The sequence below is a fragment of the Cynocephalus volans genome, chromosome 15, assembly GCF_027409185.1.
Source record: "Cynocephalus volans isolate mCynVol1 chromosome 15, mCynVol1.pri, whole genome shotgun sequence".
Classification (NCBI taxonomy): Eukaryota; Metazoa; Chordata; class Mammalia; order Dermoptera; family Cynocephalidae; genus Cynocephalus; species Cynocephalus volans.
In genome coordinates this window covers 16,073,428-16,097,882 of record NC_084474.1, presented here as the reverse complement: position 1 = coordinate 16,097,882, position 24,455 = coordinate 16,073,428, and the positions used below count along the sequence as shown (strand labels likewise).

The 24,455-nt window shown below is 39.1% G+C and overlaps 1 protein-coding gene across 3 annotated transcripts in view; it reads right to left on the bottom strand.

The window, feature by feature from the left end:
* Positions 1-24,455, bottom strand: part of FAM110B (family with sequence similarity 110 member B) — a 140,308-nt gene that overhangs the window by 88,658 nt on the left and 27,195 nt on the right. Inside the window, exons 1-2 of one of the 3 annotated variants that reach the window (XM_063079704.1) lie at positions 17,301-17,411; positions 14,101-14,198 (exon numbers count right to left, since the gene is read on the bottom strand). The gene's annotated coding sequence lies outside the window, so the exon portion shown is untranslated. Of the gene's footprint in view, positions 1-14,100; positions 14,199-17,300; positions 17,412-24,455 lie in introns of those variants that run through there. The other 2 variants (XM_063079703.1, XM_063079708.1) reach the window with 2 other exon arrangements.

Below are 24,455 nucleotides of genomic sequence, written 5' to 3'. Positions count from 1 at the left end.
ATTCAAAATACTAAAAGAGAAAAATTGCCAGCCAAGAATACTTTACCCAGCAAAGCTATCCTTCTGAAATGAAGGACAAATAGTATATTTCTTAGACAAACAAAAACTGCAAGAGTTCATTCACTACCACACAACCAGCCTTACAAGAAATTCTCAAAGGAAGTACTGTGTCTGGTGCCTGAAAATCAACTATCACTGCTATGAATACTCAAGAAAGAACAAAACCCACCAGTAAAATAAAAATGCTAACAATAAAGAGAAAAAAAGTTTATCTGGCAACGAAAGAAAACAACAAACATAGAGGACAAACAGTAAATCAGAAAGAAAGGAATAAAAGATACCTAAGACATCCAAACAAAAGTCAGTGAAATGCCAGGAGTAAATCAACACTTTTCAATAATAACTCTTAATGTAAAAGGATTAAATTCCCCACTCAAAAGACACAGATTGACTGCCTGGATTAAAAAGATGGACCCAACACTATGCTGCCTTCAAGAGACTCACCTCACCTGTAAAGACACACATAGACTAAGAGTGAAAGGATGGAAAAAGATATACCATGCAAACAGAAATGAAAAACATGCTGGAGTTGCGATTCTTCTATCAGATAAAATAAACTTTAAACCAAAAACCATAAAAAGAGATAAAGAAGGCCACTATATAATGATAAAAGGATCTATCCATCAAGAAGACATATCATAAATATATACACACCCAACATCGGAGCAGCCAGATTTATAAAGCAAGCACTATTAGACCTAAAGAATGAGATAGACACTAACACCATAATAGCAGGTGACCTGAACACGCCACTCTCAGAACTGGACAGATCATCTAGGAAAAAAATCAACAGAGAAACACAAGATCTAAACAACACTTTAGACCAATTGGATTGGCAGATATCTACCGAACATTCCACCCAACAACCTCAGAATATTCATTCTTCTCATCAGCACATGGAACATTCTCCAGAACAGACCACGTTAAGTCACAAATCAAGTCTCAACAAATTCAAAAAAACTGGAATTATTCCATGTATTTTTTCAGATCACAATGGATTAAAATTAGAAATCAATAACAAATGAAACTATGGAAACCATACAAACACGTACAAATCAAACAACATTCTACTTAATGACATATGGATTCTATAAGAAATTAAACAGGAAGTCAAAAAATTTCTTGAAACTAATGAAAATAATGACACATCATACCAAAACCTGTGGGATACTACAAAAGCATTACTAAGGGGGGAAATTATTGCATTGAATGCTTACTTCAGAAGAATGGAAAGATGGCAAGTAAACAACCCAACTTTAACTTCACCTTAAAGAAGTAGAAAAGCAAGAACAATCCAAACCCAAAGTTAGTAGACTGAAAGAAATAATTAAGATCACTGCAGAACTAAATGAAATAGAAACCCAAAAAATGATACAAAAGATCAATGAAACAAAAAGTTGGCTTTTTGAAAAGATAAATAAAATTGACAAGCCTTTAGGAAAGCTAACTTTTTTAAAAAAGAAGAGAGATGACCCAAATAACAAAAATTAGAAATGAAAAATGTGATATTACAACTGATACCTCTGAAATACAAGGAATCATTAAAGACTACTATAAACAGCTATATGCCAACAAATTTGAAAATCTGGAGAAAATGGATAAATTTCTGGACACATAAAAACTACCAAAACTGAGCCAAGAAGACGAAGAAAATCTGAACAGATCAATAACAATAAAAGAGATTGAGGTTGTTATCAGAAGTCTCCCAACAAAGAAAAGCCCAGGATGGACAGGTTCATTGCAGAATTCTATCAAACCTTCAAAGAAGAATTGATACCAATTCTCTACAAACTATTCCAAAGACTGAAACAGAAGCCATTCTCCCAAACTCATTCTAGGAGTCAAACACCACTCTGATACCAAAACCAAACAAAAATACCATAAAAAAAGAAAACTGCAGGCCAATACCGTTGATGAATATAGATGCAGAAATCCTCAATAAAACACTAGCTAACAAAATACAACAATACATATACAAAATTATACACCATGATCAAGTGGGATTCATCCCAGGGATGCAAGGTTGTTTCAACACATCAACAAAATCAAAGACAGAACCATATGATCATCTCTATACAATGAAAAAGCATTTGGCAAAATTCAACACTTGTTCATGATAAAGACTCTCTACAAGTTGGGTATAGACAAAAGTATCTCAACACAGTTAAAGCCATGTATGATAAGCCCAGTGCCAATATCATATATGATAAGCCCACTTTCAGCTTTTCCCTTAAGAACAGGAACTAGACAAGGATGCCCACTCTCACCACTCCTATTCAACATAGTGTTGGAAGTACTAGCCAGACTGATCAGAGAAGAGAAGGAAATAAAGGGCATCCAGATTGGAAAAGATGAAGTCAAACTGTCCCTGTTTGTAGATGATACGACCCTATATATAGAACAGCCTAAAGACTCTACAAAAAAACCTTTAGAGTTGATAAATGATTTCAGCAAAGTTTCAGGATACAAAGTCAACGTGCAAAAATCTAGCATTTGTATACTACAACACTTAACATGAAGAAAAAGAAATCAAGAAAGCTAGCCCACTCACAATAGCCATTAAAAAAATAAAATACTTAGGAATAAAATTAAACAAGGATGTGAAAAATCTGTATGATGAGTACAAACCACTGTTGAGAGAAATTAAAGAGCACACCAGAAGATTGAAAGATATCCCATGCTCTTGGATTGGAAGAATTAACATTGTGAAAACATCCATACAACCCAAAGTGATCTACAGATTCAATGCAATCCCCATCAAAATTCCAATGACATTTTTCTCAGAAATGGAAAAAACTATCCTAATATTTATATGGAATAAGAAAAGACCACAAATAGCCAAAGCAATCCTGAGCATAAATAAATAAATAAATAAATAAATAAATAAATAAATAAATAAAGCTGGAGGCATAACACTACCTGACTTTAAAGTATACTACACAGCTCTAATAATCAAAGCAGCATGGTACTGGCATAAAAACAGACACACAGATCAATGGAATAGGATAGAAAACCCAGAAATCAGCCTATATACCTACAGCCATCTGATCTTTGACAAAGGCACCAGGTCTACACACTGGGCAAGAGATTGCCTCTTCAGCAAATGGTGCTGGGAAAACTGGATCTTCATATGTAGGAGAATGAAACTAGACCCGTACCTCTCACCATATACCAAAATCAACTCAAAATGGATTAAGGAATTAAATATACATCTGGAAACAATAAAACTCCTCCAAGAATACATAGGGGAAACACTTCAGGAGGTAGGGTTGGGTACAGACCTCATGAATTCAACCCCAAAAGCACAGGCAACGAAAGGAAAAATAAACAAATGGGATTATATCAAACTAAAAAGCTTCTGCACAGCAAAAGAAACAATCAGCAGAGTGAAAAGACAACCAATAGAGTGGGAGAAAATGTTTGCAAAATATACTTCTGAGACAGGATTAATATCCAGAGCATAAAAGGAACTTAAACAACTTTACAAGAAAAAAAACAAGCAACCCAATTAAAAAATGGGCAAAAGAGCTAAGTAGGTATTTCTCAAAGGAAGATATACAAATGGCCAACAGACTCATGAAAAAATGCTCAACATCACTCAGCATTCAGGAAATGCAAATAAAAACTACTCTGAGATACCAACTCATTCCAGTTAGGATGGCTAATATCCTAAAGACTCTGAACGAGAAATGCTGGCGAGGTTGCAGAGAAAAAGGAACCCTCATACACTGTCGGTGGGACTGCAAAATGGTGCAACCTTTATGGAAAATGGTATGGAGGTTCCTCAAACAATTACAAATAGATCTGTCATACAACCCAGCTATTCCACTGCTGGGTATACACCTAGCGGAATGGAAATCATCATGTTGAAGGGATACCTGTACTCCATGTTTATTGCAACACTATTTAGAATAGCCAAGAGTTGGAACCAGCCCAATGTCCATCATTGGATGAATGGATACGGAAAATGTGGTATATCTACACAGTGGAATACTACTCAGCTATAAAAAAGAATGAAATACTGCCATTTGCAACAACATAGATGGACCTTAAGAGAATTATATTAAGTGAAACAAGTCAGGCACAGAAAGAGAAATACCATGTGTTCTCACTTATTGGTGGGAGATAAAAATAAATAAATAAATTCTCACACACACACACACACACACACACACACAGACACAAAAAAAACTGGGGGGGAGAAGAAGACATAACAATTATAATTCTTTGAAGTTGACACGACAAGCATACAGAAAGGACATTGCTGGGTAGGAGTGGGGAGAGGGAGGAGGGAGGGAGGTTTTGGTAATGGGCCACAATAATCAACCATATTGTATATTGACAAAATAAAATTTAAAAAACAAAACAAAACAACAAACAAAAAAAACCACTATGTAAGTGTTCGTTCGGATTTGGTATTAGTATTACTGGGTAAGAAAATCAAAGTAGAAAAAGATTAAATAAATTGTCATGGGTTTAAGAATTATTCACTAATTTATTCCAGAATGAAAATGAAAGCTTTTGATTCACAGGAAAGGATTTTCATGAGACCACACTGTTTCACAAGCTAACTTTCTGACCAAAGTAAAACCTTGAGGTAATACTTGAGGTAATACTTAGGTCTGAAAAGCAAACTCCCCGAACCTGAGTGCTGGCTGTCCTCACACCACCCCTGGGCTGAGGCACAGGTTTCACCAGAACCTGGGCTGACCTTTAGTGGCCTCTCCTCATGGAGAAGGACACACCCAGTGGACAAACAGCTCCAGTTTACATGCTCAGCCATCGATAAGATGTCAGTCCTGGAACAGAATAACTGACCCAAGGCTCTTGCGTCTGCCCTGGTGAGGTGCCTGCTGCTTTCATTTATGTTCTTTAAATATCAGCCAACCCCTGGTGTGTTGCACTCCCACCTTGGAAAATCAGCTTCTTCACTGCAGTGCAAACAGTTCCCGTTCCTGGCATCCTGAGGGAGACGCAAAGTTTCCCAGGCTAGAGGGAGCCAGGCCAGTCTCCACAGTGTGAAGTGAGACAGCTAGAAATCAGAAAAAGCCCTGGCACGTTAGCTCGTGGGTGCTTTTTATCTATTTCAATTCTTATATAAGGATCCCAGGAGATTGGATAACTGGTTTTGGTGCAGATTATCGTTTTTAGATAGGGGAAAACAGAACGACATACACAGAAAGCATGCTTTTTTAAAAGAATTAAATGCACGCAACAATTCAAGCCTCACTTGCTCCACACCTAGCATAGAGACAAGCGTAGTCATTCCCATAAGACGCCGCACACAACCATGCAGCGTTATCCGGTTGTTCTAAAACAGTCCAGAGTACCTCTCACAAACATCACCTAACTACTTCTCCTCTGAGGAAATGAGATGGGGAGATCCCACTGGGCAAAATTAAAATCTGGATAGCAAAAAACCCAAGTGAATCGATGTCTGACTACACTAGGAATAAATATGCTGCGTAAAACAATGTGTGCAAAAAGCAGCCCAAAGACAAATGGGCCTCCCAGTATTATCTTTGCATCATGCTGACATTGTACCCACAGTTCCCATTACCATTAGGTTGAGCCAGCAAATCAGGAAGAAGTGCCCAAACCCTGTATCTCAACAGGTTAATAAAAACACCTGTTTTAAATTCATTAACATTTGTGATTTTAGAATTTCTTCATCATAAATGCAATTAGTGCAATACACTGGATCAAGTATATGGTATCTAGAGGAAGGAACAGGAACTCTTGGTCCAGTGACATCACCTGTTGTAACTTACTGCCTGATTATAGTAATCAAATCAAAAATTACATGTCTTATGGAAACATAGGAATCAGAATCTATTTTATCCAGCCTCTTCATGGAAAACAGGAGGAAACTGAGGCTTGGAGAGTTTACACAGTGTACTCGAGGGTGCATCTTACTACGAACTGAAGCTAGACCTGTGCTTATTTCATACAAGAAAGACCGGAGTACAAGAAAATAATTTCAGTTCTTAGCACTGCTTCCAGCTGACAGCAGGAGTGAGCTGTCTGTCAACCCCTTGGTGGCCAGGTCACTACATGTAAGATTACCCCATCTTATGGCTGAAATTGAGAGTAGAGATCATGCACTAGTTTTAGGAAAGTCTTGCTTACCACATGCTCAACAGCAGGAAGTGTTATTGACCCCAATTCTTCCTTCACCATCAGTGTAGCACAAAACATCAATGTCACATGTTGGTGACAGCTGTTGACCACGCTGGTGAGTGAATTTCACCATTCAGGGTAATGCCCTCCTCTGCTCTACCTGGCAGCAAGACTCCCCACCTACTGTGATTTTCTCTGACTGTGGCTTACTCAGAATAGGCAGAAGCTGCAGAACAATGACAAATCAAATGGGGGGGGGTGCGGAGGGAGACACAAAATCATAAAAGAACATTTGCTAACATGTTGGCTGAAATATCACTCCAATTAATTGATGGGACCACCCGCTGGTGACACTTACTCATGATAGAATGTTTTGAATTTGGATCAAAGGGTAGAACAGGGAAGAATGAGAAACACGTAGATGAGAGCGTGGTCCTATTTCTTGCTGGAATGAACACTGCCACTTAATGTCCCTCACATGGTTTTGTCACTGCAGTGTGCCCTATGAATTAAGACTTTCCTATTTCAAAACCCTCATTTAATTTACAAGAAAAAAAACACATGCACTCATCACTACAATTTATTTTAGCAATAAACCGTCATATGCCAACAAACTTACTGAACTAAGGCTAAAATAAAAAGGAAAAATATAAGTGGACATTTTCAGCCTCATTAAAAACCAAATTAAAAAAAACATTGGTCCTGCCTTATTAAAATTCAGTCTCCACTCATCTTACTATAAGTCTTTAGATTTTCAAGTAAAAATATAATTTTAAAGTTCATAATATAAATGTTAGCAAAAAGGAAACGTATATGCTTTTAATATTATGTGGAAATAGGCATTACTCCCTAAAACGTGAACGTATCCATTTTCTGATGTGAGCAGTCTTCCTAGGTGGTCTGATGACCACTACCACCCGGGTTTAGGTGCGCTCTCTCTCCAGGACTAACCTAGGGGTAGACCAACTGGGAGCACCTGGTTTCTAAGTGTGCCTGAGATGATGATGAGATGACGGTCCAGGAGCCACAAACCAACCGCTGAGAATGCGGCTGTTGTGCACACATGCCACGTGCCCACTGGGCTACCCACACCAGTTTCTCTTTGTGAACTTATTTCAGATATTGGAAAAATGAAATGCTTAGGGAAAAGCAAACTGCTTGTACTTGCTATGTGTTCATAACTAAATGGTCACAGAATGCAGAATGATTAGCTTTTGGGATGGAATAATTTGTGCCCAAATTAAGAGTAGAAAAAGGTAAACATGTTGCAGGAAAAAAAAAAAAAGAAAGGGTTTCACCCTTGGACAGCTGAAATGGGTACAGCATGTCAAAAAAGAGGTGACCTTCAAATGAGGAGGCTGACTCAAACTGCTGCCAGAGGGCAGGCAGTGTCAGAGGCAGCTCTGAAATTCCTGCGGCACTTTCCACTGCCCAACGCACAGGCCTGGTGCCCAATACAGCCTGTCAAACAGATATCATTTCTTCAATGACTGTTTCAAAAATTGTGAGAAAAATACTAGTGCTTGAAATTTCAAGACCATGTAAACTTTGGGATCCCATATTTAAAGACTTTTTCTAGGCAGATGGTAAGAAGCTTAAAAGGGAAGGAAAGGGTCACGGAGCTGGTGACGAAGGCCTCCTTGGCCACTGCACACGCTTGTGGTGCTTCAGGGTGGCCTCTATGCCTGCCTCTGCCAACCAGCAGAGAATCGAACAGGCATTGTACACATCGCATTCACTATCAGGGGAATGGGTTCCTCTTCCAGTCCAAGAAAGGCTGATCGAAGATAGCTCTTTGCCTTTTTAGCATGACCCAACACAGAAGGTTCTCAGATTGCAGATGACTCAGCTCAGGGGGGCCAGCCAGGCAGGGCCCAGGCAGGGGCGGCCTCAGCCTGATCCCGGAGCAGAGGTAGCCTCAGCCTGTTCCCAGGCGAGGCAGCCATATGATCAGAACTCCCCCAGATGGACCTGGGAAATGCCCTTCCATAGACTTATCATAGCAGCACTCATATGCCTGCTTCAGCTTCCTCAGGAAATTTCTGTTGAAAAAACCTTCCTGGCCTATTTGAATGCTAAATTCATAAAATATAAGATCAGATAACAACTCTGGCAGATTAACTACATGTGCTTCTCAAAGACAAGGGCCATGATTTTCCAGCACGGCACTGTGGATGCCCAGTGTACGTCTGTTACGTGAGCCATGAGCAACCAGCTCCCAAATGCCACTCTTGTCTCCTGCAGTCCCCAATGGAGCGAGGCTCTCCCTTACTGGGGTGGGGATAGGGGCTGATCACTTTTAATATGATTTGATGCACTTGTCACTTTTCAAAAGTATTTTAGTTACACGAAGAGTGCCTATACTAAGAATAAATATAGAAGAAGATATTTTTGTTGCATTCTTACAAATATGTTAAATGAAGGCAATTGTAAAATGATCTCTATTTCCTTCTCTGTAAAATCAAGACGTCGAATCTGCAATATCTCTACCTCAAACACTTCATGATTTCATATGCAAAATATGACACAGTTCTGAACAAAGAGAACAGTCATCAAAGATGGTCCCAGGCTGATGGTAAGGAGGGATGGCAGCTTTGTCACCTGATTCAGAGGGATTTAATATCTAAGTGAAAAAAGGCTACCACACATTTATATGTCATCAGCAATCTTTTAGAGAGAGAAGTACAACATGCTTTCTCAATAGGTGCAAGTATCCCCCTGGTAGCATCTTTGGAAGATTAAGAAACAAAAACTGGGTGAGCTACTAAGCAGAACAATCTAGAATTCATTCGGTCCAGTACACCCTGCATTTGAAACCCAGACAGTCCTGCTTGTGTCATGCTTTGGTGATGCCTATCTGTTCAGCTGACAGACTCCAAAGAAAGAAGAGCAGCTTCAGAGATGAAAAGGTAACTGCAGTGGGTGCAGGGAGAGAGGGACATCAGGATACCAAGATGTGGTGGCCTGGACAACAGTGAGAGAGAGAGAAAAGAAAGGGCTGTTTTCTAATTCTAATTAACTAAGGAAACAAACCAGGAAACTTTGCCAAAGACAGTACTCACTGAAAAGAGATACCACTAAAAAATTTAAACAGATTGTAAACAGTACCTGTTAAAATAGACCTTAGTCATTACTAGAGTGTGCAGCTTAAATTGAAAACATTTTATATCAATAAAATAAACAAATTTCCTTTTAGAGAAGGCAAGTGTAATTATACATTTGTGTACCAAAACCTGAAAAAAACTAAAAGTACTGTTTTTTAAAAAAGAATCTTTCAGATCCTCATAAAGGCCAGCTGCCAAAAAAAAAAAAAACAAAAAAAAAACAACAACTATGTAACAATAAGAATTCATTTACATTATAAGCTTTGTAGAAGGTTAATTTTTTTTTTTTGAAAAGAAAATTTAACATATTTCTACCTTAATGTCACTAATACATGAAAAGCCTATCAATACATTCATGGTCTCAAAAAAGTTGAAAAACCAAAACATACCGTCAGATGTTTTTCTCCTTCAACCAAACAGTGGAGCAAGATAAACAATAATAATAATGAGTGTAATTTGATATCAATCAGACAAACTTAGTCTAGGAACATCTAAGTTTATATTGTAGAAATTTAAAAAATCCGTACACTTGGAGAACTTGGAGAAGAAAAATTCAAGTTCTTAGGGTTTGAAGAACTGTATATTACTACATATTAAAATATTCTCAAGCTTAAATATAAATAGTTTGCTCTTTGTTGGTACTTAGGTCAGATCAATACCAAAAGAGAATAAGGAGGCAAACTCAACAAGAGCTGAAATCAAATGTTTCTGGCAGGGGGGGAGGAAGTTGGGGGGGTGGCAGGTCTCACTAATCTACCCCATTCGGATCAGCAACTTAACTACTCCTGGTTTCCAGAAACTATCACTTGGCAAATTCTGAGAGGTAGTTGTGTTATTCCGACTTTAATCTCAGGACAAACCTATCTGCATCCATGTAACAAAGTAAAATTTTTAGTTACGCAAATTTACTTAAAAAAATCATAATGAAAAGTGGCAGAGGTGTACTGTTGGGAAGAACTTAACAAGTTTGGTTTTAGATTTCTAGCATGAGACGGTAAGTCTTGATTTCAAACAGAATATAAAACCTCTGGCTGGGCCTGCTTCTTTTCTGAGAAATACAAACAGTCTTATGGAAATTCAACCATAAAACTGTTCTCTGCCAGAATAGAGCGATGTTAACAGAGGCAGAATATTTTCTTTCCAAATCAACTAGGAAAAGATATAGCAAAAGGCACTAATAAAACCACTCTAAGAGGTGGATTTAAGTCAATATCAGAGATGTGCCACCATGGATTCCAACAGAGCAGCGACTACTCCCTCCCTCAGTGTGTAACCTATGCAGGGGTCTCCCAGAATACAAGTCACAACAGCAGAAATGCAAGGGTAGTGGCCTCATTGCTGAAGGCTAGTTACTGCTGTTAGGGAGAATTCTCACCAGGACCTCCAAAGGGGTTCCGGACACTGCACACAGCAAGGTCACTGCAGAGTCCCTGCAAGAGCAGGGACAGACTAGGCCTTGTGCAAGGAAGCAGGAGGAAGCAGGGAGGAAGGACAGAAAAAAGAAGAAACAGACTCTAGCTCATCAGCATCCTAAATTAGGCTGGAACAAAGAACTAATATCACTGCATTCAAATACACACATCACTCCCACTTAAATATCTTTCTTTATAGTTTAAAGTGTATCACAATAATACTAAAGGCAAATTTGAAGTCTTCATGTTCCCAGCATTCTAACAAATGGGTTTTCACTTCTCCAATTCCCCTGCTGCATTTTCAATTCAGTTCCCATCTGAATTGAGCAAGCCCAATGCCAGGCACAGATGCAGAGATAACAGGACAGGTCTCTATTGCCAGAAGGGCTCAGATACATTTACTTTCTAAGGTGACTCACAGCAAATTATATAATTATACGCCCTTTCCTTTAAAAGACATTTGTTAGCCAAGTTATGTCATTTGTTTCAAGTGTACAAAAAGTAAACATGCAAAACAAATGGTAAGAAAATTCTGTAACATACCAAGGATTCAAATGTGTTTTGGTTCAAAGTAGAGGGAAAAGGTCACAATTTAAAAAATAAGCTTCATTTAATTTAGGTATAATAGAATCAAATATTCTTGTTTGCTTCCCCTTTTATAGTTTTGGAACAACCATATAACATGGGTGATAATATTTCAGTATTCTTCCCATGTAAGAATGGAAAAAGAGGTTACATAATCAGAGACCAAAAATAATTACACATATATATTTGTAACCAAAGACATGTGTATACTAATGCACTGTAATGTTATCCAAGATCTACTATCTTTATTCTTAAGTTGGTTTTAAAATATAAAAATACAAGAATATAATGCCCTTTATATTTAAAAAGTAGGCACTAATAAGAATAAAAGGATTTTAGGAGTACATAACTCTTAACTACTCACTCCAATAGTTAATCATAATCAAATCCTTTATGAATGAACCTTTGTGACCAAAACATAGACAATGGTTTAATAAACTAACAATGAGATTACTGAACTTGTAGCCATTCTTCCCTGCTACTGCTAGCATTCAGGGTCACAATCTGTCCCATTCTGAACGCATTTGCTGATAACGCTATTATTATTTTACCATTATCACCAAGGGCCCCCACTTATGTGTCCAACACAATGCATTTTATATATACCACCTCATTTAATGCTTAGAGCAACCCTGAGAAGTAGATATATTACCTCCATTCTGCAGGAGATCATAGTGACAAAAGCTACTAACAAATATTCAACATTTCCCATGAGGCAGCCCATGTGGCAACTCACCCACTCAATCCTCACAGCAATCCTGTTATACAGCACTACTGTTGTCCTGGTTTGACAGATGAAGAGACTGGGACATAGAAAGTATACAGCCGTCCCAAGGTCACAGATGTTGTAGGTGACAGAGTCCAGGTGCTGACCCAGACCCTCCTAACACCAAAGCCATACTCTCACCCACCAGGACTGAGAAGATGGGCTCTCCAGTCCTGCCCTCTGTCCCCACCCAGAGAAAAGCTGCAACAGCAGACAGCAAAGGGGACAGGGCTGGTTTGGTCAGAGATGGACCCCCTACCCACAAGCCAACTGATCAGTCTGTCTGGGACACCCCCTCCTCTCAAAGTTTCGTTGAAGTAACTCACTATAAGAACACAGAAAGTCCTGCCTCAAAGCTGGCACAGCTCAATGGACCTGGGAGCATGTGACCCAAGGCCAGGGCTTCAGACTGGCCAGAGTGCAAGGCACTCCAGAATAAAGAGTATTGATCTGGATAGATGCTCCATTTCCATTCGGTGGTCATCTGTGGCTTATGGCCCACTAGGTGCCTGGACCATAATAGTCTCTTGGTTACTGAGCTTGTTAGGGCAGAGGCCTGCTCAGGAGGGGACAGCACAGGGACACAGACTAATATGTGGACACATGGGTAGAATAAGGACTGTTGCAATCACGGTAAAATTGTTTTGGGCTGGCAATGGGAGCGGGGCATCAATTCCAAGGGTGTGTGAGGAGGCTGACGAAGGCCAGATGAAAAGTCAGTACAGGGCTGAGTCTGGGGAGTGGGGCGAGGCCCCTGCAGCCCAGGAGAAAAGCGGGAAGCTCTGGTAAAAAGCCTCATGGCAGGGGAAGCAGCTGTGCTCTCAACCAAACGGCTAACTTACAATCAACTTAAGGACAGCAGAGGCACTGTGAAGAATGACACTGACGTCTCAAGAGCCGTGTTGGAGTGCATGCACTACTGAAGCCATTTTCACTTTGGGGAGATGGTCACCACTCCTGCCCTGCACCCAAGATAAGGGCACTCACCTTGACACCCGAGTCCTGGTTCTCCGAGCACACTGCAGCGACCATTGCATTATGAATGCAATGTGACTACAGAACACCATCAAAATAAACCAGGTGCATGAGAACGCCAATGGCCCCCGACTGAGAGAAATCACAATCTAAACTAGCAAAGGACAAGAGCAAGAATAGGGTGCTATATTTAGCAGAAATTTTGAAACTACCTTTACCTCAAATATTTTTATTCATAGGGTTAAGGCAGTTACTACAGACTAAACGCCTTGATTAGCAACATTAGTTTGTGCATGGAGAAGAAAATAACTTATGTACGTGTACCCAAATCTAACTGGTATTTTCTCTGGGGAGTGGATTTAGAGTAGACAGTCACATTCTATGCTATATATCTGTAACATTTACTATTTTTGGGGGGCAATATACCTATTATGTTAATGACTGGAAAAAAAAATAGCAGGTCCCATGTCCAGTGAGAATACTCACCAGCTGGGGAACGGTACACTGTTGCTGCTTTACTTAATTAACCCCATGAGTGATTCTGATTCTAACAGTTCAAATTGGGGAAGCTAAATATCCACAGAAAGAGTGCTCAGAATTCTCAGAAAATCCTCTGCCAGCGACCAATGCGTTATGAATGCAATGTGACTATAAAACACCATCAAAATAAACACCGCCAGGTACGCTCAGAGCTGCTGGGAGAGGTGCGTGCGTTTCAGGGCCAGCAGGACAGTGAGCGCCGGAACCAGCCTCTCGGCCAGACTGGGGCAGCAGGGTCTGTGCTCACCCAGCAGGCATGGGGGACAGCCATCTCCACAGAGGTGGTCCCTGCCACTCCCTCCCATTCCCGCCAGCACGTGAGAGGTGGGGACACAGTGTATGTGCCACGAATGCTGGCTGAAGGAACACATGGAAAGAAGGGAGGGAAAAAGGGAGGGAAGAGAAGTTAAATAAGAATGAAAGAGGTGGGGGAAATGGGAAAGGGAGACCTAAATTCTGCTCAACATATAAAGGGTATATTTACTTAACAATCAGATTTACACATAAATTTAATAATATACTTTAAAAATATAATTACCTTTTATTGCGCTTTCAGGCCTTACAAAGTCTTGGTAGCTTCTAATTCCAGACTCAGGACGAACAAGAATGGTGCTCTGGATGTCCAGTTGGGGATTTCTAAAAGGAAAAGGACACAGATTATATAAATTGTGCTGCAGAAGAGAAGTGATTTATAAGTATCGTTAAAAAGAAAGTGATTTTCACTGAATTAACAGAGACAGTACATTTCCTGACACACCTAGGGAAAAGTTGGGTTCTAAGCCCTTTTCTAATTTAGCTGCTCTATTACACTTTAAATTGATTCCAGAAGAAAACAAAAATCAACTATGGGGGAGGCTGTGTTTGTGTGTTTAACAGAAACCAAACCAAAGACAGCCTGTGTACAGCCTTTAGCCTGGAGCCCATGGGCTCTGCACCACTCCAGACTCAGCAACCCCAGGTAGGATTTGTCCTTCCTTCCAGCTCACAGACTCATGCAGCAAACGATGGAGCCTCCTCACAAGCAACTGCAAAACTGGGGAAGGAAAAAGAGATACTGAACTCCAGAAACATTGTTAATGTTTGCAAGGGAAGAAAATACAAAATAGGTACTGCGGCTCACCCTGTTCTCCAAATGCACTTCTGACCTAAACTCACGAACAACATGTTCCTACATGTCCTGGGGCTTCTCTTTTCTAGATAAAGGACAGAGCTTGGTGGCTATGCCACCCCAAAGATGGACTATACAATATTTCATTTTCGGGAAAGAAAAAAATTAACATGGACTGGGCTGGTGCCTGTGCTCAGAAACGTGACTCCATTTTACAAAGGAGGAGAGAAACTGAGGCTCTTCGGGGGAAGGGGCTCCCCCAGGCTGTCAGACATGTAACTGCTTTTACTGTATTTGGAGACACTTGGATAAAACATGAAAGTGATTGTTATCCATCCGGACATCTGGCAACTCAAAAGAAAACACTGTGGCGGAAACTGTAACCGTCTTCGCCTCTAGCATCTGCTTTCTCCGGATGTCATCAGTCCAGATGACTGCATCTCTGTTTACTTGCAAGGTGGAGCTCAGGCAGGGAAGGAAAACGTTCTGACTGCAGTGGATATCTTTACTGAGATTTACTGTACATTCTGCATGGTTATAGAAGTGACCAATAGTAAAATATTTAAGGAGGCACTTGGGACTCCACAACATGATGGCTAAGGACCACTTCATTATGGCCTGCGCCAGCTTCCCCACCATCATTACCTCCTTTCTGGAGCAACATGTAATGAACAGCATGCTAAAAGTTTATTAGTAAGGCTACAAATCCTGACCTAGTTTTTGTATAGCTTCAAAAAAATAAAAAGAAAGCCTGAAAATGTCTGCTTAAATAGCAACTAAGACTGATACTTCCCACTCTCACCTTTAAAACGTTCAGAACAACCTACTTTTCTCCTGCCCCGTAACCTAACAATGTTCAACAAGAACATATAGTAAAATCAGTATTAGATTAAAATAGAAACTCCGAGTTCCCTGGCTCTTTTTGATTCCTTTAACCTGTAATTTAAAACTTTATTTTATTTGCCTGCTGAAATATATGGGATTCTAGTAACGCAAATTAATAAAATCATAAACTTTTAATATTACCTAAGAGAAATTTTAATCTAAAATATGTTTGGGCCCAATGCAAATTGTTTGTGATTCATGCTAGCAAAGCAAAAGGTTTTGTATTTTAAAATTTTGCAATCACTATTTCTGTTTTGGCCAAAAATTGTATCAAAAATTCCTTTTCATCTTTATCATTATTTTTGTCTTTTCCTTCTCACATTTTTTGAAGAGAGAAAACAATGAAGAGCTGAACCCTTACTATAGTGATTCAGAGAAAGAAAAGTCACACAATTATGATCGGGATGGGGAGTAAGTACCACGTATAAAGAACTTCAAGATTGGATTTATCGTCAAAGTTGCCATGTGAAATCAAAACCATCCTAATAAAAATAATTACTTAGCACCCGTGCTTGAGACTTGGGGATCTTATGGTCTTCTGCTCCAGATGACTCATTTCACAGATGAGAAAATGAAAGCCCAGAGTGGTTGAGTGACCATTCCAAAGTCACACAGCTAAGTCAGCCCTAGATCCCAGACTTCCTATGTGCCACTATAGCATTCTATTAGATCATAACCAATCTTTAATCTCCATAAATAACTGCTTAGGAGCTTATAATTTCATCTGTTTTAGAGTAAAACAAAATCATTTTACATAATATGAACTCCACTTGGTGGGTCAATTTAACTCCATGTGAATATAAACCACAGTTCAAAACTATCAAGAGCACACTCTGCCTTTTGCTCCACTTATAAAGCTAGATTAAACCATTAATGCCCATTCAAATCTGAAACGAAATTTGGGATACTCTTAGGTTGTCTAATCTAGCTACATGTACTCTAAAAATACAATTTCCTTCTCTTATTCATATTCAAACTGAAATCATATAGTTTCCTACAACACAATGTCAAGTAGATTTTACAGACAGCTATCAAGCAAAATATGGATATTTTATGGTTAAAGCTTACATAAGCAGTTTTAAAGAAACTTAAAAATGATTTAGTATTAGATCCCTCAATTCAGACAGAACTCATACTCTCTAAAACTCTGGAATCATTCTAAAGCATTCAGTTTACCCAGATTGGCAGCTTACTATCATCAATAGTCATTTGTCTACTCCCCCATTATTTATACTGCACAGTGTTGGGTGCATGAGGATCAAAAAGCATGAGGTGGCTGGTGCCCTACCCACTGCAACTGATGACAAAGGTAGAAGGGATGAGTGCATGTTGAAGCAGGGAACCCTGAGCATTTTCTGATTGTTAAACCTGCCCCCTTCCGCTGGAGAAACTGTTTTAGAAATTTTATGCTTGGCTGTCTTAATCGAGAACTTTAGCTTCTGTAACCTTGCTTGCTTCCTGCACCCTGTGCTAATGAAAGGTAACAGCGGTTTGGCACCACCCTAAGGGCCGAATGCAAATTTGGCTCCAGAACTGACCAATGAGCTATGTCCCATAGCCAATCAATCTGAATTAACAGACTTGCATCCCTCATTTGCATAAGAGGACCTAAATGAGAACCTGGGCAGGAAGTTTTGGCTATATAAGGCTGCCCCTTTCCTTCATTCAAGGGGACACTAGCCTGATGCTCATGCTCTCCTTGCTTGCAAGCAATAAAGTGCTGTAACACCAAAAAGAGCTGTTACCTAATAAAGAGCTGTAATACCAACGTTGGTCTTGGATTCCTCTGTGTGAGCAACCTCGCAACAATGTGTGAGCATGTGCTTATGGGAGCAGTCAGTAAATCCTCTTGTGGTCTTCCCAGGGAACGTGACTTGTCAGATTCAGCTAAAATAAAGAGTATATGCAAGAAAGTAAAGTAAGATAAATCAAAATAGGCCACAGATGACAGAAAAACAAGCCCCTCTACACATGCCCAAAAGAGAAAAAAATGGCTCAGGAGATAAAAAATATCCATTGAGAGGGATTCTTTTCTCAAAACTATGAAAGCAATAAAATACTTTCCTTATATTTTTTACATAAATTCACTAAAGGTGTTAAAACTCAGTGCCAAAAAGCCATATTAAAAGGGGAGAAAGCAGGACAAGATTTCAACAGACATTTTCAAAAAAGAAAATTAATGCCAAGTAAGCACACAAAGAGATCATCATAATTAGTTAGAGAAATGGGAAACAAAACTTTTATGAAATACCACTATGCAACAACTAGAACAGCTAAATTTTAAAAGGCTTGAAAACAGCAAGTGTTTACAAGATATGGAGTAAGCGGGATTTTCATACGATGGGGGAAAACTCAAAATACTACAGGCACTTTGAAAAATAAGTTGGCAGTTTTTTATAAAGTTAAGCTCACCTTTCCCATATGACCCAGCAGTTCTACTCCTAGGTATATACCCAAGAGAAATTTAAACACAGAGTCCACACACAGACTTGCACAAGAACGCTCACAGCAGCCTTATTCATAACAGCCCCAAATGTGAAAGAAACCAAATGCCCATTCACTGGTGAATGGCTAAACACATTGCAGTGCACACCACATGTGGGAACACTGCTCAGTAATAAAAAGGAAAGAATGACTGGTACATGCAACAACACAAATGAATCTGAAGAGCAGGGAAAGCGACTGAAAAGAGGCTGGAGGGAACATGTCGGTGTGATGGAAATGTTCTGTATCATGACTGCAGTAGAGGGTACCTGACTGCATATTTGTGAAAATTCCTTGAACTGTACAATAAAACTCTGTAAATTTAATTGTATATACATTTTACCTAAAAAAAAAAATGACTTTAAAAAAAGAATGCCACCATCATTTAACCTGAAAATTCACTAACTTCGTCAGTAAGACCTGAAATTCCTTCAGTGGATGGTACTTAATGTATTCAAATATTTTATAACAACTATAGTAATCAATGATGGCAAAGTACCTGGAGACCACCAAAAAAGGAAAACTGAGAGTTAATACTACTACTTACAGGAAAATTAAATTATTCCATTGTCCTACAACTTCTAATAGGATGTGGCCTTATAACAGATTTCCAAAAAGTGATATAAGTTTTCCAAAAAACTTAGTCTACAATAAACCTCTGCAACATAAAAAAATTAACTTCCTAAAACTACTGATAATCTACATAGGGTAACATATAAAAAATAGAAGAATTACCAAGAAGTGTTTAGGAAAAAACCAAGTATGGAAACATGAAGAGATATGTGCCAGATTACCAATCAACTCTGAAACTATTACTAAGAACGCTTTGATATACTAAGTGGGTAACACCTCTTAAGTGTCCACAATGCTTTGTCCTGGAGTCTACTGGTTGGACAGGCTTATCTATAATGTAATTAAAGATATAAGACAGGTTTATTAAAGTAACAGACGATTCAAGCTTGAAAATGGCTAAAATGTTATACAGTAGAATTATGATTCTAAATGTGCAAAGTTGGAACAGTTTTATAGTATAAATAGCAAATATATGTTAAACAAAGTAATAACCAAACTGCACTCATTCAACAAATATTTCCTGAGGGGCTATCATGAGTTGGTCACTACACTAAATGGAAAAAGACCAAGATTTAAATAAGAAAGAGTCCTTGCCCTTACACAAAGTTCACTATCCAGAAAAGGTAAGTAATGCATTCCATGGTAGAAAGTATAAACTAATTTACATGAAAAAGACTACAAGTTTGAGTTTATCACTCAGCTGTCAGCTATGGTATAAATACTGGTGAAATTATAGACTGAACTACCAGACGTATTTATTGAGTTCAGGACAAAGACACACAAGTGCTCCTCTGCTCTGAATTGGTCAACCCATGCAGGGGTAAGGGTAACGTTCTCTTATGCTCTGGATATACTCATCACAAACTCCTTCTATACCCAGCTTAAGGTGCCCAGATCACTTATAGTGCTGCCAAACCTCCACTACTAAATCCCTAAGATGATGCATGAGTCTGGAATGACTCTGTACCTACTACACAATCCAAGCTGGTAAGAGTGCTGAGGACTACAAGATTTTGACAAACTAAGGCATGGGGAGATGAAAATATATAAATCTACTAGGGAAGTGCAGGGAGTGAGGGTGGCAGGTGGACAGTCATATGGAGGAAGAGACATCATTCTGAATAGCAGAAGGTAGAGAGAGGCAATATGGCTCATGATGAGACATTCTAGCATTTGAACAATCTCAAATTTGAATGGACTGCCTCACAAGGTAGGGAGACCTGCAGCAAGTTGTGACCATGCCCTGCTGTCCCCCTGCATACAATCTTTATGCTCTTTCGGTGCTCCCTATCACCCACAAGATCAAGGCCAAACACCTCTCAGGATGGCAGACAAGGCCCCTGATGGACCTTGCCTTATCTGCCACTGTCCCCCAGATGCTGTCTCAGCTATTCAGAACACTGTGGAAGTTCTCATAGGACCATGCTCTTCCTTGCCTTCACACTGTGTGGCACGTGCCTTCCACTGTCCCAAATACCTCTCATGTTTCCTGATGTGTGTCTAGAGACTGCAGCCCATTCATACCTGGCTCAGGCAATCCCACCTTGGAGAAGCGTCCTTTGACCTCTCTACGCTTTATCTTCTTCAAACTCATGGTGCCTGACTTGTCCCCAGGAAACCATTCACTCCACATGTAAAGATTAGTTATAGCTGTATGTTCCCACTAAACGATAAAGCTCGGCCTGGTTATCTTAATCCCTAGGACTTAGCCTAGGATGTAACACTTCACGGATATTTTTGAGTAAGTCAGGGATGCATGAAACCCAAGATAGTACAGATATCTGTGGGTTTTAGGTCCTGTCTGAAATAACCCACAAGCAGTGCAGCCACTGGGGTATGCAGCAGGTACAGAGTAGGCCCAGGCAAACACTGTCATCTTGGGGCTACAGAAGACAGAAGGATCCAGGCTTCCTTACATTGGGACACAGAATTGGAGCCAAAGTGATTACCTAGCGGACACTCCTGGGCATTCTGAAGTCAGCTGGGTCCCAATCCTGCCCCTATGGCACTATGTGACCTTGAGTAAGTAACTTAACCTCTCAAAGGCCCAGTTTCCTGGCCTGTAAAATGAAAGTAATTATAGCCCTTACCTCAAAGGATCACTGTGAGGATTAGGTGACAAGGTATTATAAATGATCCAGCAAAGAAATCGGCACCTGTAAGCACGAAATGTTCACTGACTGTGCAGCAGCAGCCTTGAATAAGGAGGCAGAGCTGGGGTTAAGCCCCGGCCACAGTTACAGGAACATGCCTTGGACAAGTCACATCGGGCATTTGTTCTTCATCAAAGCATAGAAATAATACCTACTTCAGAGGAAGGGGTTTTAACAAAATAGTATCTGTAAAAATGCCAGGCACAAAGGAGTCACTTAATAAAGATTTCTTATATCTCATTTGTTGGTTGTGGATCCACTGATGTCTGAACAATCTGGAAAATTTCCTGTTCTTTCCAAGAAAGTCAGGATTACATGATGAGAGGCATCTTCTTGAGATTCAAACTAAAAAGACCCAAATCACCTCACTGTAATGCTCCTCACATGCTGTAGAGACACCTTAAAAAGAGGCCTTTGATGTGATCCAGTAATTAATTTATTTGGATTGAGTTGAAACGGATCCCTATATTTCTCTGGGTTTTACAAAAAAAAGAAAAAGCACACCAAAAAGTTTCATTAAATTCACTCAGATGTAGCCCATCACTTTTGTTCATTGATTTTCCATAAACAATAACATTTAGCAAACCTACATGTTATGTCCCAGATAGAAATTTCTGAAAAATGACAGAGAAAAACCTGTAAAATTCTTACTACAATGTCAGTGTCACAATTTTTTTTTAAGGATAAAGGTACCTGGGTTGCAAATTAAGGATAAATGCACCTAGTTGCAAAGAAGAATTTTTTAAAAAAGGAGTGCATATACACATCTCAAATGTTCATTTTTAACACTCCTAAAAATGAACTCAGATACCCAACTTATTATATAAATACATGTTTTTAAAGCTAGCACATTATTAACTGGATATGATCTCATTAATAATTTTGTCTTTTTCTAGAGTTTTAAGGATTGTGAGTCAGTAGCTAGAAATAGTAACTCATTTAGAAAAGAGCATTAAAATTACAAAGCAAACACAGAGTTCACGATAAAGTTCCCAGCCAAAATGCCAGGAGCAGCTGGGTGGGACTCACTGAGATCCAGATATACGAACCTAAACAAGAGGAACTTTGATAGATTCTGTGGAACTACTGTGCTACTTTGGAAGGAGAGAATGGAGCAGCCACTGTCCTTAAAAATTTCTGAATTTGTACAACATCAAACATTTCCTAAATCTAAAATACAAGAGTACTTCAAAAAAAAATTCATGGAAAGATTAGTATTATTTATTAATTCTATATTTCCACAAACTTTCTGAAGCACCCTCTTACATTGAGAGATATTTTCTTTTTAGTCAGCCCCGTTCCTCCAAAGTCACTGCACTTCTCTGTCCAGCAGAAGCTGTTGCAGAAAACATGTATTTTGTAGTTACTCAAATTTTTACATGCAAAATCCCCTATTAAATTACATTACGGAAAATACTTCCTTCAAGAAGAAACACGGGAGTAAGGAAATCACAACCACCTAAGGCAGAAAGCATGTGTCTTATCTGGAGAATGATCTTTAAATAATTATTTTAAAATAACTATGTATTAAATCAGTCACTTTGTTGCTTGATAAATAAAAATTAAAATTATGTAATATAATATAAATAACCCTAGAAAATCATGCCAAGAAATTACATCAACAAATTTCTATTTTCTGCTATGGAAAACTGGCGATTTTCCATCTTTCCAAGCATCTACAAACACCAAAGAAGAGAGAGTTTTGATTAAATTCAAGTCTCCCTTTTCTTTTTTTTCCTTAAAAAATAAGTCTCCACGACATACTCAAACTTGGACCAAGGACTCTAGGTCTCACCTGAAGGACACACGGGCTCCTCATGTTCACCCCCACAAGGACCCACATGGCTGTTCTGCTCCTGGGGAGACTAATCACTGTCTAACAATCCTGAGCTTGGGCTTCCTTGTCTAGGTTGGAAGTATGACTGGAGCTCTCTTCCAATGCTTTTCAGAGCAGGTGCCAGTGATTTCATGCCAAAGAATCTCTACTTTTGACTTTCCCTTTTTTAAAAAAAAGATTCATCTCAATAAAAGGCAGTGTAGAACAATGCAGACATGAACACTGCTATTTTCTGCCATCATACAGAAATTATGCATGATGTTAGTAAAATGCAATATAGCCCACGAGACACCTTCTTAAAATTTTTTTAAGGCTTAAACATAGGTTTTATTGAGACATCATGTTTTATGTTACTGCATTTTTTAAAAGTGTGGTGAAATACAACTAAAATACAATTTACCATCTTAACCATTTTTAAATGTGCAGTTCAGTGGCATTAAGTACATTCACAGTGTTGTGCAACCGTCACCACTACCATCTCCAGAATTCTTTTCATTTTGCAAAACTGAAACTCTGTACCTATTAAACAATAACTCCCCACTCTTCCCTCCCCTCAGTCTCTGGCAATGAAAATTACACTGCCTATCAGCACTGTCTACTCCATGCAGGTACTTCGCATAAGTAGAATCATGCAGTATCTGTCCTTTCGTGACTGGCTTACTCCACCTAGGATAATGACCTCATGTGGAGCGTGTGTCTACTGAGCACTCCTTGCTTCTCATGTCAAAGGGCATTTAGAGTTCAGAAGAGAAACAGAGCCAGGTGCTTCTCACCAGTAAAGCCCTTGTGAATGGGTAAGCTAAATATACATCATTGTGCGTATGAAAATGAAAGCCTGACTGCACTAGCAGGATCCAGAGAGACGAGCACCCCAGAATGCTGCTTATGGCTCCCTTCTCCCTGACACACCCAGAAACCCTCAACCCAAGTGGAAGCCCAGAAACCCAGACACCCCAGCAAGTGGAATGTGTGAGACAAGCTGTAGAGTGTGTTTGCAAAATAAGTAAGAATAAGGTTTCACTGAAGATTGGACTTTCAATATTTAATGTCGGCTATAAGCTTTCTTTAGGTCGTCAAGGAAATTAATGTCAATATAAATGACTGGCCAAGAAAGATTTACACTATGAGAAAATTTCAAATTGATGCCTCCATTACATTAAAGGCAATTTTACTATCTTAATAATACTAAATTGCATGATAAAAAATACAACTTGCCCCATAAAATATAGCATATATTATATGATCTTTTGTAGCATTTTGGGGGTGTTTTATATAAGCCTCACTTCCCCAACCAAATTATACGTTTCACAAACACAGTCATTGGATTCTTTTATGTCCACCATGCTCCACTCTCAAATCTATAACCACAGGAGAGGAGGTACTGGATAAAACACTACTGGTTGATCAACAAGTGGGTGAACAACGTAGCAGTTATAGCTCAGTGGTAACATGTACATTTTGCAGGCAAACAACCCCTAGCTGGAATCTCAGTTCTACCCAGGGTTGTTCTGAATATTAAATGACAATGCACTTGACACCACTGGCATGGTACCTGAAACAGTAAATAATCAATTACATTTCATCCATTAGTAGTAGTAATGTTACAAATCAATTTGATGTATGTATCTTTAACTTTTCATGCTTTTTGACTTGCATGTGATTGGACAGTTGCATAACTAAAAAGGGTGTTTCAGGGAAAGTCCTAAAGAGCAAAGTTTGGTTTTATTTTTTTATTCCCCTTCAGACAGCCTATTTTGTTGGCAGGTACCAATAACTAGTAGTGGCTCATTAGAATAGCACAGATATCACAAATTTCAGACGTGGATAAAGGAAAAATTAGAAAAATGTCACTT